A 12594-nucleotide genomic window follows, 5' to 3' on the forward strand; every position below is an offset into this window, starting at 1 on the left:
AACCACTGGAGTGGCATCATGTCCTTTCTCATTTCTCATCAAAGTTGTCGATTAGTCGAGCTCTTTCAAACTTACCTCTCTCCTGAAGGATGTTCAAATATGTTGCCGCCTAAAAATAACACAGTGCCGTTAATTTACAACAATTATAGTATATTATTTTCTTTCATCATGCTGCATATGCATCCAAAAAAGAAACCTGGCACACATTTTCTTTAATGACTTTATGATAAGATGTTATGATCTGATTCAAATGAACCATCCACACGTTGCCTTGCTGAATTATGGACTAATAACTGTATAAGGTGTTTTAAATAAGTTGTGCAATCAAAAGACCGAAGGCTCCCCCGATTAATTATCAGCCCTTTTTTTTTAACCCACATTTTCTACGCATGTGCCATTTTCCAGTCCAGTCATTTTCATCAGGAGCTCATCTCATTTGTGGCACACTATGTTAATGCGTATAAATGAGCAGGCTTTGGCATTGTGGTCGCAATCAAGCCAGACTTTTTAACACTGTACGTCAGAAAAAGATGAAGTGCAGCTGAAGAAAAACAAACGGGTTATAAATCACAAGCGTAATTGTTCATTCAATCACGTGTGCCCTTCACACTTTTTTTTTGATTGTGTGTTGCCTTTTAATTTCTTCGAAGATGAAATGTTGATTGCTCTTCTCACACTAAGTCCCCACAAAAACTGTTTCAAGCCCCCTCTCAAAATCTAGATGGATGGTGACAAGTAATGTTACAAAGAAGTTTTTATTTGTGTCATTGCCATGGCAACCCCTGATCACTGTAAGACATTGAAATTAAATTTAATAAATACATTTTAAAAAACATGTTTTTGCTGATGATAAAAAGCCTTTTTGATGCTCTCGATTTGCATTTATCATTTTTTTAAAAGATGAATTATAGATAACTGTTGGGTAAGGCCTGAATTTTTCTTTACTTCTCTTTTCATTAGGTTTAAAAAGCTTAATTGCTACATTTTACACCCCCCCCCACCACCCAGTTCCCTTTTTTATTTTTTTTAAATTGTATTTTCACTCCCACCTCCCCAGTGCAGAGAACATGATGTGATGTGAGTCATCATGTTGCAAATATTATCAAAGGGCATTTTGTGAATGCGTTAACCCTTGTCCTTGAGCTGTTTTGCATATTAATTTACAAGCAAAATAATGAGGTCAAACTTTGTGCACTCACATTTTCACTTGTAGATGGAAAACTCTTGTACCACTTTTAATTTATGCCGTTTTTGTAAGAAATAATCTTTTACCACACATCATCCACAGATACGTCTTTTTTTTAATCTCTCTCATGAGTCGTAAATCAGGGGTGGGCGATCAGTCCAGCAAGACCTCATGCACTAACCTGACAGCTACTCCATAAATTCCAATATTTTTACCGTGTAATTGAATAAATTTATTCCCAACAATCTATTCTCTTCATTTCGTAGTGTTTCTCTTGGATGCACTCCTTCGTTCTGTTTTGGTATATTGGTGTGATCTCCCCACAGCCTTCAGAATCAGGACAAAATAAAATATGTTCTTAAAAAAATATCCCTGCAATTCTAACGAACATTAATTATACGTGGGTTTTTGCCCTGTCCTCATGTGTGCAATGTATGAGCAATGGAACTGTTTTTTAAATTTTTTTTATAAACATTCGGATTAAACATTCGTCGTTGCACGGCTGGAGGAGTGGCCCTCGATTATGTCATCATTTTTCCGCCCTCTGATTGGTTTCAAAAATTGTCACGACCAACTTCAAATGGTAAAACATGTAAACATTCTGCACACATTAAGTCGTTCCAACCATTTACTGCCACCAGCGAATACATTCCTCAAGTCCTCAAGAGGGTCTCGCCCTGGTTTTCTGTGAATTTCAACCCTTTACCTAACTGTAATAATGAACACGTGGCGGTAGATGGCAGTGTTGCATCGCTTTGGAGTGACGATCAGCACAGTTTTTGAGTTGACGATGAAGATTCAGCTGTTAATCTCATCTTTTCACGTTGTTTATTATGGTGAGTGATGCCAAAACGTCAGTAGTCCGACAATAAGCACCTCACACTCAAAGAGAGTATGTGTACTTCTGGTATATAAAGAGTATTCATCAGAGTATTTATTGAGAGTGTGGGATCTCTTTTATTTTCCCCGAACCTGTTGAGCTGATCTGTATGCCGCAGTAGACAGTAGACAAGGAGACTAGAGGTGAAAACCACAACAGAACATTAGTTAAACAGTGTAGATATTTGTACACACAAATTACATTACAATGGTTATTTGTGAGTATTTATGACTGAGGTTATATCCAGAATAAGCCAGACTTCTATTTTGATCAGGCATTTTTCATCCCTGTAATTACAAGGGACAGAATGTTGATCAAAGATATATGGCACAAAAATAAAGTAGAACTATAAACTAAATAAATGTCACAGATGATGTAGTAATGTAGTAATGTAATGTAAACACACCTGAATTTGGTGCGGGCAGTATGGGATCGATTCTCGCTCAGTGATGGTGTTGATATGTGCCCTGCAGCTGACTGGCGACCAGTTCAGGGTGTAGTCCATCTTTTGCCCAATGTTAGTTGGGATAGGCTCTGGTACTGCTGCGACCCTTGTGAGGATAAGCGGTTTGGAAAATGGACGTGGACGTATAAACTTAGTGAGGATAAAATGTGAATCAATCAAACCATTGTCTCGAGTTATGTCTGCGAGACTAGCTCTTCTCAGTTTCAGGTCTCTGGGTCATTGATTTATTAATCAATGTTGATTAATGACATTACAACCTATGATCTGGACTTTTTGTTATCAACTGAATCGCGGTTAGCAGAAAGTAGCAATAATAGCATTTTAAATGAGGCAACACTAGCAAATTTAAATTACATGAACAAGTGTCAAATGACATGGGGAATAAAATCTCAATAGCTCTCTGCTAGATGAGACACATTTAATCTCTCTCTCAACACATTAAAAGTCCAACCCACACTCAAGGTCAGACCTTAGACCTGGTCGTCTCCAAGGATGATGATATTCTATCAATTGGCATTTAGGATATGGCTATTTATGACCATTTTTGTGTACTGTATTCTGCCATTTAGAGATTCTTCCAAAAGTTCAGAGAACCTCTACGTCTATTAAGAAAAGATACGAGTACATAAATGAGAGTACTGCCACTAAGTTTATGGAGTCTGTAGCTGTGCCATAGACTGTGAATGCTGAGACAGTTGATGAACTTTTTGGACAATTTCACCTCGAAAAGCTGAAATGCCATGAATGCTGTTGCTCCTGTAAAAACTAAGACCATCCCAAGTGGTAGGTTTCCTAAAGCTCTTAAAGTAGTTGCTGTTAAGCCTCTTCTAAAAAACAGAGCACTGGACGATTCCACGTTAGCAAGTTATAGACCCATCTCAAATTTCCCTTTCATAGCCAAGATTCTCAAGAAAGTTGTTTTTAATCAACTCGGCAATTTCTTGACTTTAAGTTGACCTTTTGACATATTTCAGTCACGTTTCTGAACTCGTCACAGCACAGAATCTGCTCTTATCAAAGTGTTAAATGATATAAGGAGAGGTGTCATTTTTGGTCTTGTTGGATCTCAGTGCGGCTTTTGATACAGTAGATCATAATATAGTCCTAAACAGGTTGAAAACGTGGATAGGACTAGCTGCAACAGTCCTGAAAGGGTTTAGGTCCTACCTGGAAGAAAGGCGTTAGTTTGTAACCATTGGAAGTGTTCAATCTCAAAGAATGGCAAAGACCGATGGGGTCTCTTAAAGGTCAGTTAAGGACTCCTCCCTTTCAACCTGTAGATGGTACCGTTGGGTCAAATTCTTCTGAATCTTAATTTTTACGATCATAGCTATGCAGATAACACACAAGTTACATTTAGCAGTTTCTCCAGATGACTACAGTTCAATTGAGGTATTAAAGCAGACAAATAACTGGATAAGCCCAAATTTTCGACTCACGGTCTTAAAAAAACAAAGGTCAGGTCCGAAACCTTGGTGTTCTGATAGATTCCGACCTCCCCGACAACAGTTCTATCAAATGATTGACTAAAACTTCCTTTTACCATCTGAAGAACAAATCTCGAGTGAAGGTTTGCATGTGTCAAGCAGACCAAGAGAAGCTGATTCCTACTTGAATCCCAAGACTTGACTATTGTAATGGTCTTCTGACTGGACTCCCAAAAAAAGAGTATTAAACAGTTGCATCTCATTCAGAATCTTGCAACTCGGGTTTTGAGAAGAACAAAGATCTCAGACCATATAATTCCAATTCTAAAGTCTTTCAACTGGCTTCCAGTCAGTTTTAGAATAGATTTTAAAGTTCTGCTACTGGTCTATAAATCATGAAATGGTTGAGGTCCTGAATACATGAAAGAAATGCTAATGGAATATAAAGCCAGTAGGGCTCTGAGATCGACTGACTCAGGTCAAATGGTGGAGCACAGACTGCAAAAGCAATAACATTTAGCTATTATGCTACACATAAATGGAATAAACTGCCAGCAGAAGTGATGTCAGTCCCAAGTGTGGATGTTTTTAAATCCAGGTTGAAAACATTTCTTTTTAGTCATGCTTTGTCAATGCTTTTTCTTGCACTGCTGTTTTAATTGTAATTTTAATTGTATTTTTTATTTTTATTCTTTTTCTCTTTTAAATGGTTTATGTCTTTGTTTTTAAATACTTGTAATCATATAAAAGACTTTGCATTACCTTGTATATGAAATGCACTCTAAAAAATAAATTTACTTTTTGTTATACAAGTATGTATACAGAGTGAGAGAGAGATGATGCAACATCCATATTATAATATTTCACATCCAATTAAATCTATTGATAACATGCTCTTGTTATGATATGCAATAAGAACAAAGGCAGAAGGGATGCTCAGACAATGTTGTAAATAGGGCCCTCTTCCCCCCCCCCCTTTTTTTATTTTTACCCCTCGAGCTATGGCATTTTTTTTTCACATCATCATGTTTTAACTCGTGATTCAGTCTGGCGTGCTCTCAATCCTATTTATGCTTGAAAAGAGGAGGCAAAAGAAATTCTCCGTGCTACGCTATGCTATCATTGACTTGAACACAACATAAAAGACATGATCCTGTATTACCTAGCATGGAAATGGGAGGAAATTCAGAAGACTTTTCCTATCGTGTCCAGACCAGAATGAGCCCTGCAGCGGTTGCCTTTCTTCACATCCTCTCCTGACTTTTCATTATCCTTACAAAATTCCCCGTGTGCTAACAAGCCACAAAGCTTCCTGAGCGAGCAGACGGAGCTCAGGGGGGAGGAGACGAGGATCAGAGAGACTTGTTACTCTTGGGTTGGTCTGCTCCGAGACTCTTTTCTTCTTTTTTTTTTACCCACCAACGTACAGCTGGGGCTCAATTAGTGTCCATTTTTACTAATTAAGCACACATTCTGCCTGAATCAGTGGTGCAAAAACTAATGTTGTTTGTCAAATCATACGCTTTCTGCGGCTTGCTGCCTCCAAGGCAGCCCATAGGCTGTTCTTCTTCTTTCCCTCTTTGTGCGGAGTTCAGAGGCAAAGAGGAGAAATTAGGCAGTCCCGGCCTTCTCTTAAAAGTAGTGTTAAAACAAAAAAAAAGTGTTCATACATGCAAACATTTTAAGTGAGTTTAATATTCTGCATCATTTATTTCATTGCTAATGGCGTGCAAGGGCAGGAGGGTGGTGGGGCGTCGGGGACACCGACCCAGGGCATCTACCTCGGATGGCGGCATCCAAAGCGCTAAGGGTGTCACGACGCTCCCCTTGCCACCTGTTAATGTTTTCCTTTCGACAGACAAAAACTTCTATCGGCACCCCCATCCGCCAAACATTAATATGTTTTTTTCATCCATGAATGGAGCAATACATTACCTGGTTCACCGAGAAATGCTTAAACGCTCTTCAGTTCAGCAACGGGACAACGATCCAAAGCAAACCCGCAAGAAGAAGAAGAATAAGCGAGTGGGTGTATTCATCTGACTTGGTTCGTGATGGAACCCAGTGCTCTGTCTTAAAAGTCTGATGCGATAGAAATAGGCAAATAGACATTTCTCTTGCATGACATTACGCATTTACGTATTACCAACCCAACTCGTCAGCATAAAACATTACACACGTCATTTAGCAGGTCAGTGATATGCTAACAAAGTGAAAGTTGTTCTCCTGCAATGTATAAAGCACTGATAATAATTCAATCAAACTCACAGAAGGTACTTCTCCCTCACTTATCTTCGAACATACAGCCTTGTGTTTGTTGTTGTCCACAGACAAGTTGTACGCACGCTCTTCCGTGAGCCTTAATCCATCGTAGACACTTTCTCAACTGTCTTTTAGGCTTTGGAAAATGAATCAACCGGACCTATCTAGCCGGATATCTTTAATCGGAATTGCACGTTCCCAAGCGCAACTGAGGACTATTTTCTTCGTAACATTAGCTTTTCCAGCTTTTACGAGTGATTGACAAGTCGGAAAAGTCCATCTCTGGGTGTCTTAAAAAAAGGTGTGGGGGTGGGAAGGTTTTGGAGTTGCCTAGTTAAAGTCCAAACTTGATTCCAACTGAAATGCAGTAGTATAACCGTGAAGGTCAATGGACAAAGCTGTTACGGGGTCAGTTAAAATTCACATTTTGATTGTTTATGTGTAATGTGTAATACATACATGTAACTTCCATCAAGTTTTTAATCGTTGTTTCGCTAAATATTGGGTTTTTATTGCGCATATTGGCCACTCCCTGAACATACCCAAAGCTTGAGACACCCGGGTCTAGTTACTCTTTCCACCGCAAGTCTACCGGAAGTGATGGTGCAATTGCCAAACACAGCACGTGACGCTCTGTACACAATTGAGAGTAACAAATTGGAACATGAGGAGGATTTTGAAGTACAGGAGCCCTGAGCTGAACTTGGCATGGTCAAAGCTTACATGGTTGAGCCGATCAGACAGTGAGGAGGACGAGCAGCCAAGTAGCAGCTGCAGAACAGAAAAAGTACATACTGTGTATACATATGTGTGTCAGTGACACGACACAAGGTTTTGCATGGTATGCACTAATCCTACATACTGTGTCCCCAGATATATGTGCAAAAAAAAAAAAAAACTGAAATAAGGAATATTATAATATTTTGTTTACGGCACTGTACAGTATGTGTGTTGTGCGTGTGCATTTAGCTGCGTCTAATCTCATATAACAAAACCTTTCCACTCTTTCAGCTCTGAAATATAGTCTGGCACAGAGTATCTCTCCTGTTTTCTTCATATTGTGCCGGACAAACAAATGTAGTAAACCGTGCCAAAGCTCAACTCAGGAGTTTTTGTGCAAGTGAAGCTCGGCCCAGATGATAAACCCTAAAGACTTGAGGAAGACGAGAGCTCCAGTCACGGACATTTACAGTGTTAAAATACTTTCGGCTCGTGTCTGAAGCGAACACTTTGTAGTATGATATGTGTTAAATTGCTCCCACTGAGAGAATTTGGTCGGACACTGTCAATCTCTACGCACCATCTGCGCACGGCGTTCATTTCCCAGACACTACGACGGTCCTTCCGTAGAAGGGTCAGCCTTTTCCAAAATGATCTGTCAACTCCTTCATCCCCTGTCGCACTCTTATCACGACTGCACACTGCGCTCTCCACTGTTGCCATGGCGACAGCTTGGCAGGCAAGGGATGAGCGGTATCAAAAGCACTCTGGAGTTTAGCGAAGACTCCACTACACTCTTACCTCTGTTGTGTTGCGCTAATCCCTCCCTTTTCATCTTCTTTCAGACGGGGGGACAACCTGGATGAATTTACGCGCAACCTCACAAAGCTCCGTGGCGCCGTTCGACCGGATGAGGCGTCCATCCTCGCTCCTGGGCGGACTCATCCAGCCGGTCCGTCTGGGCTACTGTCCTCCAGATACGGCCTCATTATCTACAATGCGCCGCGTTGAAGCTCAGCTCTCTTTGAAGCTTCAAGCCAAACAATAAAATGTAAAAAAAAGAAAAAAAAATCCAGTGTGAAGAAGCAGCTCTTTGTGCTAGATGACTTTAATATGTTGTCTACGTATGAGACGGTTGTGCTAAAATGATCACGGTGACATAAGCCCCTTCAAACTCAAGAACTCGCCAAATCGGGACAGGCGAGCACCGATGTCCAAATCACTCGGACTGAACGTTAAAGCCACTTAAAGCTGTGCTGAAGAGTGGCTGAGCTGGAGTGTAAACAGTGTTAGGGCATCGGCCGCTGCAGTCGTCACAAGTGATGTGTCGCTGATGTTTCTATAATTGGATGGCAAGACGAGAGACACGCAAGGAAGCAAAGGACAAAAAAGATGTCCAAATAATTTTAGACTACAGGAGCAAGAAGCATCTTCATCTGCTGCCACAGAATATGATATTTGAATACTGAAAGAAAAAGGAGAAAAGATTTTGATTGCATCATCCGCCTGTGTCTCCGTACACATGAAACCACTTGTCTGGTCACGTGATGCAATATTTTGAAAACTAAGTCCTCCAGTCCTTTGCTAACCAGTCGTCCACCCTACCACTTTATCCACTAATCAAACCAAACCGGACTGTTACTGGACAGGAAACCCCGACAGTGCACGGCTGGCCTGCCATGTACCTATGGGTTGTTTTCACGTGATGTCACCCGTTGTGCTGCATCGGACGACGGCCATTTTTTATCCCTGAGAACCGTTACTCATGGATAGGCAAGGCGGACAACATTATGTTTCTAACTACATTTGTTGAAGACGCGACCGACAGCACATCAAGCCCAGACTGACTACTACGCTAACTGGCATACACACATCATGGGACTCAGGACTGCGTCACAAAGGTGCAGTATTGTGCCCTTGATCTTTAACTCTATGTGACAGAAATCACGAAGGAGCAGCAGTGGGATCGGACACTTGTCTGCTCAAGACACTTCGTAAACGGTTAGTTCAGTCTTATTTTTTATAGTTAGGTTGTTGTAGCTAACGAAAATTGCTGCAGTGTGTGCTCACCTCTGTAACGTCTGTGCACCATTCCTCGTTGATATAAAAACATACTCCACCGGCTTTCGTTTTCTGTGTCAGCATGCAGGTAAGTGCCCATATAAAAGGTATATGTCACGACCCTTCGGAACGGGAGTAGGACCCAAATGCAGGACTCGGACGATGCAAGGTAGTTTGGGGAGAAACGTTTATTATTCTGTGGTCGGGAATCGGGCAGGCAGTCAGGTGCAGCAGCGGTAGTTGGGACGTCGGGCGAAGAGAGCAGGTGAGCGGGCAGGCAGGAGTCGGTACACAGGAGAACGATCAAAGCAGGCAGAAGTGTCAAAGGAGTCAGGATTACGGGGTTGGTCGGAGAGCAGGCGAAGGTCGGTACACACGGGTTGTCGATCAGGGATACGGGAGTACTCGAACGGGACATGAAGCTCAATGAACTGGCGCCGACCAGTCGTCATCGGGGTCATATAAATACACAGAATAATCAGCCCGCATGAGGCGCAGGTGTGCGCCTCCCAGTCAGCGCAACCACGCGGACACCCCCACAGCCCGGGCTGGAGCGGCAGGATCATGACAATATATATATGGGTACTTACATGTATGCTAACATGGAAAACTAAAGACGGTGGAATACTATTTTTTTTTAATATTGAGGCAAATTCCATTTTTTTTTTCAAAAGTTAAAATGTATATTAGTTCACCACAAGCAGAGCAAAATGTATATTGTTTGTTTAAAATTTGATGTCAATGGCAGAAAGACAAAAGAATAAACAAATCCAGTATTTCACAAAATTCAAAAAAATATCCTAACTGTAATGTTGGCCTTCTGAAAAGAGTATCGATTAAGCTTGTTAGCTTGGCTCGGCGACACGACGATGGAGGTTGAAGCCGGGCAGCGTGATAGCAGCGTCAGGCACTCGTCCACAAAGCCAAGTCTCCGTGAAGCACAGAGTCGCAGAACTTCCAAAGTCTTTCGTTGGAAACGTTAAACGATGTCCCCGCTTTCGAAGGCCTTGCATCCCAGATCGCGAGCCTCTTCGTCGCGTCGCTTTGAAGAGCGCACCGACTAGCAACTCTGGAAAAAGCTTCAGCGAAGTGGCGAGAGTTGTCGAAAAAAAGTCATAAGAAAAGTCATAAGAAGGCCCTCTGATAGGTGAGCAAGTCCTCTCTTGTGTACTCGAGTCCCGAGACGCCTGTAAAACACAAAACACAAACAGTAACGGAGAGCATTCTGGAGGCTACAACACTTGTAGGCGTCAGGCAGTGGTGTATGGGTAACTCAGCAAAAAAATGTGACGTCAGTGAAAACAACCCATTAGTGTGATCGCTGACAAAGCTAGCTGCTAATCCTAATGCTGATGTAAACAAACATACGTGACGCCAAGCTGTAACATTTCCACAGTACGGTGTGGATTTCATGTATTTACTTATTTGTGTGTTTGTTCATTTATTTGTTGCAATAATTAATGTCGTAATCATTATGTTAAATGTCTTTGTTGTTTTTGTGTATGTGGTTCCTGGAAAGTTCATGTTCTTCTTTTTTTTCTTGTTTTTTTTTTTAGGTAGTGTTTGAAAGAATGACCTCTTGGTCAATTCCTGTACTAGAGGGTTCCAGCAAGGTGTGAATGGATTAATTGCAACCGATAATGCAATGGGATGTACAGTAGTGACTTACTAGTAAAACGGCAAAGGTACAAAGTCTTGGTTTTCTGCACTTTTGTCAAAGTAGCAACTCTTTTCAAGTCAATCGGTCAAAGTCCAAGTGAAGTCACGAGTTCCTGCAGCCCAAGTCGAGTTGTCCGTCTTTTCACATATTGTTGAGTCAAAATTCACCAAATTCACGACTTGAGTCCGACATGAGTCCAAGTCATGGGACTTGAGTGCACACCTCTGGTTTAGTATTCTATTTTTGATACCATCCATTTGATTCTGTTCAGGGTTTGGGGGGAGCCGACTTTAAGAAAAAAGGTTTTCCTTCTGGTCTCATGCTCGATCATCTGTGTTGAAAAATTGCATCTGAATTCCATTCTGCCTCGACAGTCATCATCTTAAACAGTTATCTCTCCAATCTGAAGTTTGGAAAATAAACGTCTCTTTTACAGAAGTGATGAGAAACGATTTATGAGCCACTTGTCCGACAATTTCCTCGCACAATTCGTACATCTCGAGCCCTGTGGCGCTCCATGAGAAGTATCAATTTTTCTGCCACACGTTTGAGACTGAGTGAGCGCAAACAAATACTAGCAAAATGTGCACTTGTGCTCTTTACTGTACGTGCGCATCCGGATATGATTTCAAGCCAAATTAGTGTAATGTTAATGCTTAATGAGGCTGAACAAGGCATTCACCCACTGACAGGAATGGCAAGCAATAAATTACAAATACATGTTTTCAGGTATTTCGGTTTTACATGAGTAATTTAATGTAATCCCTGCATTTGAAAACACATACTTGTACTTCTTATATTGTCAACATTGGATTATTTTTTTCAACCTATGTGGACGAGAGCATGACGTAAAAAACACAAAGTAGATAGAGACATTAAGACAATCACTGTAAAAGTATTGACTAATTGATTGATTGATTAATGGATATCTTGGGATCTTATAATGCAGAAAAAAAGAAAAACAGCAGTGACATGGAGGAATGTGGGAAAATTATGTTAGAGTCACTGACACAAAAGATTCAGTCAATCAATCAACAATGAATAATTCAAATACAGATTTGGAGAGGCTATTGTCTATTTGAAAAAAAGCTGCCCTTTCTTTAAAAAAATACCTAGTGTATTTTACAATTGTTATCAGTAGCTTATTTAGCATTTTTTTACCATCTAGGTTTTTTTTTTTCATTTAGAATTAAATTTGCAGCAAACTGTGACCTGTGATTATTATTGTTGTTTTTTCTTCTTCTTCTTCTTCTTCTTCTTCACAGGTAGTATTGTGCAGTGGGACAACCACAGCCCCGTATAGCGAAAATTCCCTATTATCGCCACCAACCAAAATACGAATAAGTTGGCTTGATCAAAAATTGCAAATACGCTTGGTTTTCAACGAATATGTAGAATAAGTTAACTCAAACATCAACACGGGAGTATTTCCAGAAATAAAAGGAAATAAGCTCTAAAACACATCCACAAATGGGCGAATTTGAAAAATGCCGTGCCCACCGTAAAATCTTTCTTCGTAAAGTATTTGAATTTGTTCTTCTGTTTTTACCAATTCATCTTTTTAAACATTTGTGCCTCTCCTTAAGAACGGCGTCTTCCATCCACTGACAGGAATAAAAGACACTCATCAGCTCTCCACAGAGTAATTAACGATAATGAGCGACAATTATCGCAGGGGGCCGTCGTGACAGCACAGCACACAACGACTAAGTGCGCGCGCGATTGTGGATGCATCACCACACCCGGACGTGTTGTGTATTTGTCAATGGCGGGCCTAAAGGTTGAGTATGTGACTTGTTGTTGTGAATATGCTGGAGTTTATATGGTCTGCATGATGAATAGCCGGTGTCAGCTGTTTCCATGGGAATGATTACTTGGATGCAGCCGAGGCATTATAAGCATTTGGGATTTCTAGAAAGCCATCAAACGCTT

The 12594-nt window shown here is 40.9% G+C and overlaps 1 long non-coding RNA gene across 1 annotated transcript; it reads right to left on the bottom strand.

Moving 5' to 3' along the window:
• Positions 1-1594: 1594 nt before the first annotated feature.
• On the bottom strand, positions 1595-5354 carry LOC133511009 (uncharacterized). The gene is made up of 3 exons (XR_009797766.1): positions 5122-5354; positions 2473-2617; positions 1595-2203 (listed from the first exon to the last, which is right to left on the bottom strand). It is a non-coding gene; the product is annotated as an uncharacterized LOC133511009 (long non-coding RNA).
• Between the last annotated feature and the right edge of the window lie 7240 nt (positions 5355-12594).

The sequence above is a fragment of the Syngnathoides biaculeatus genome, chromosome 13, assembly GCF_019802595.1.
Source record: "Syngnathoides biaculeatus isolate LvHL_M chromosome 13, ASM1980259v1, whole genome shotgun sequence".
Classification (NCBI taxonomy): domain Eukaryota; kingdom Metazoa; phylum Chordata; class Actinopteri; order Syngnathiformes; family Syngnathidae; genus Syngnathoides; species Syngnathoides biaculeatus.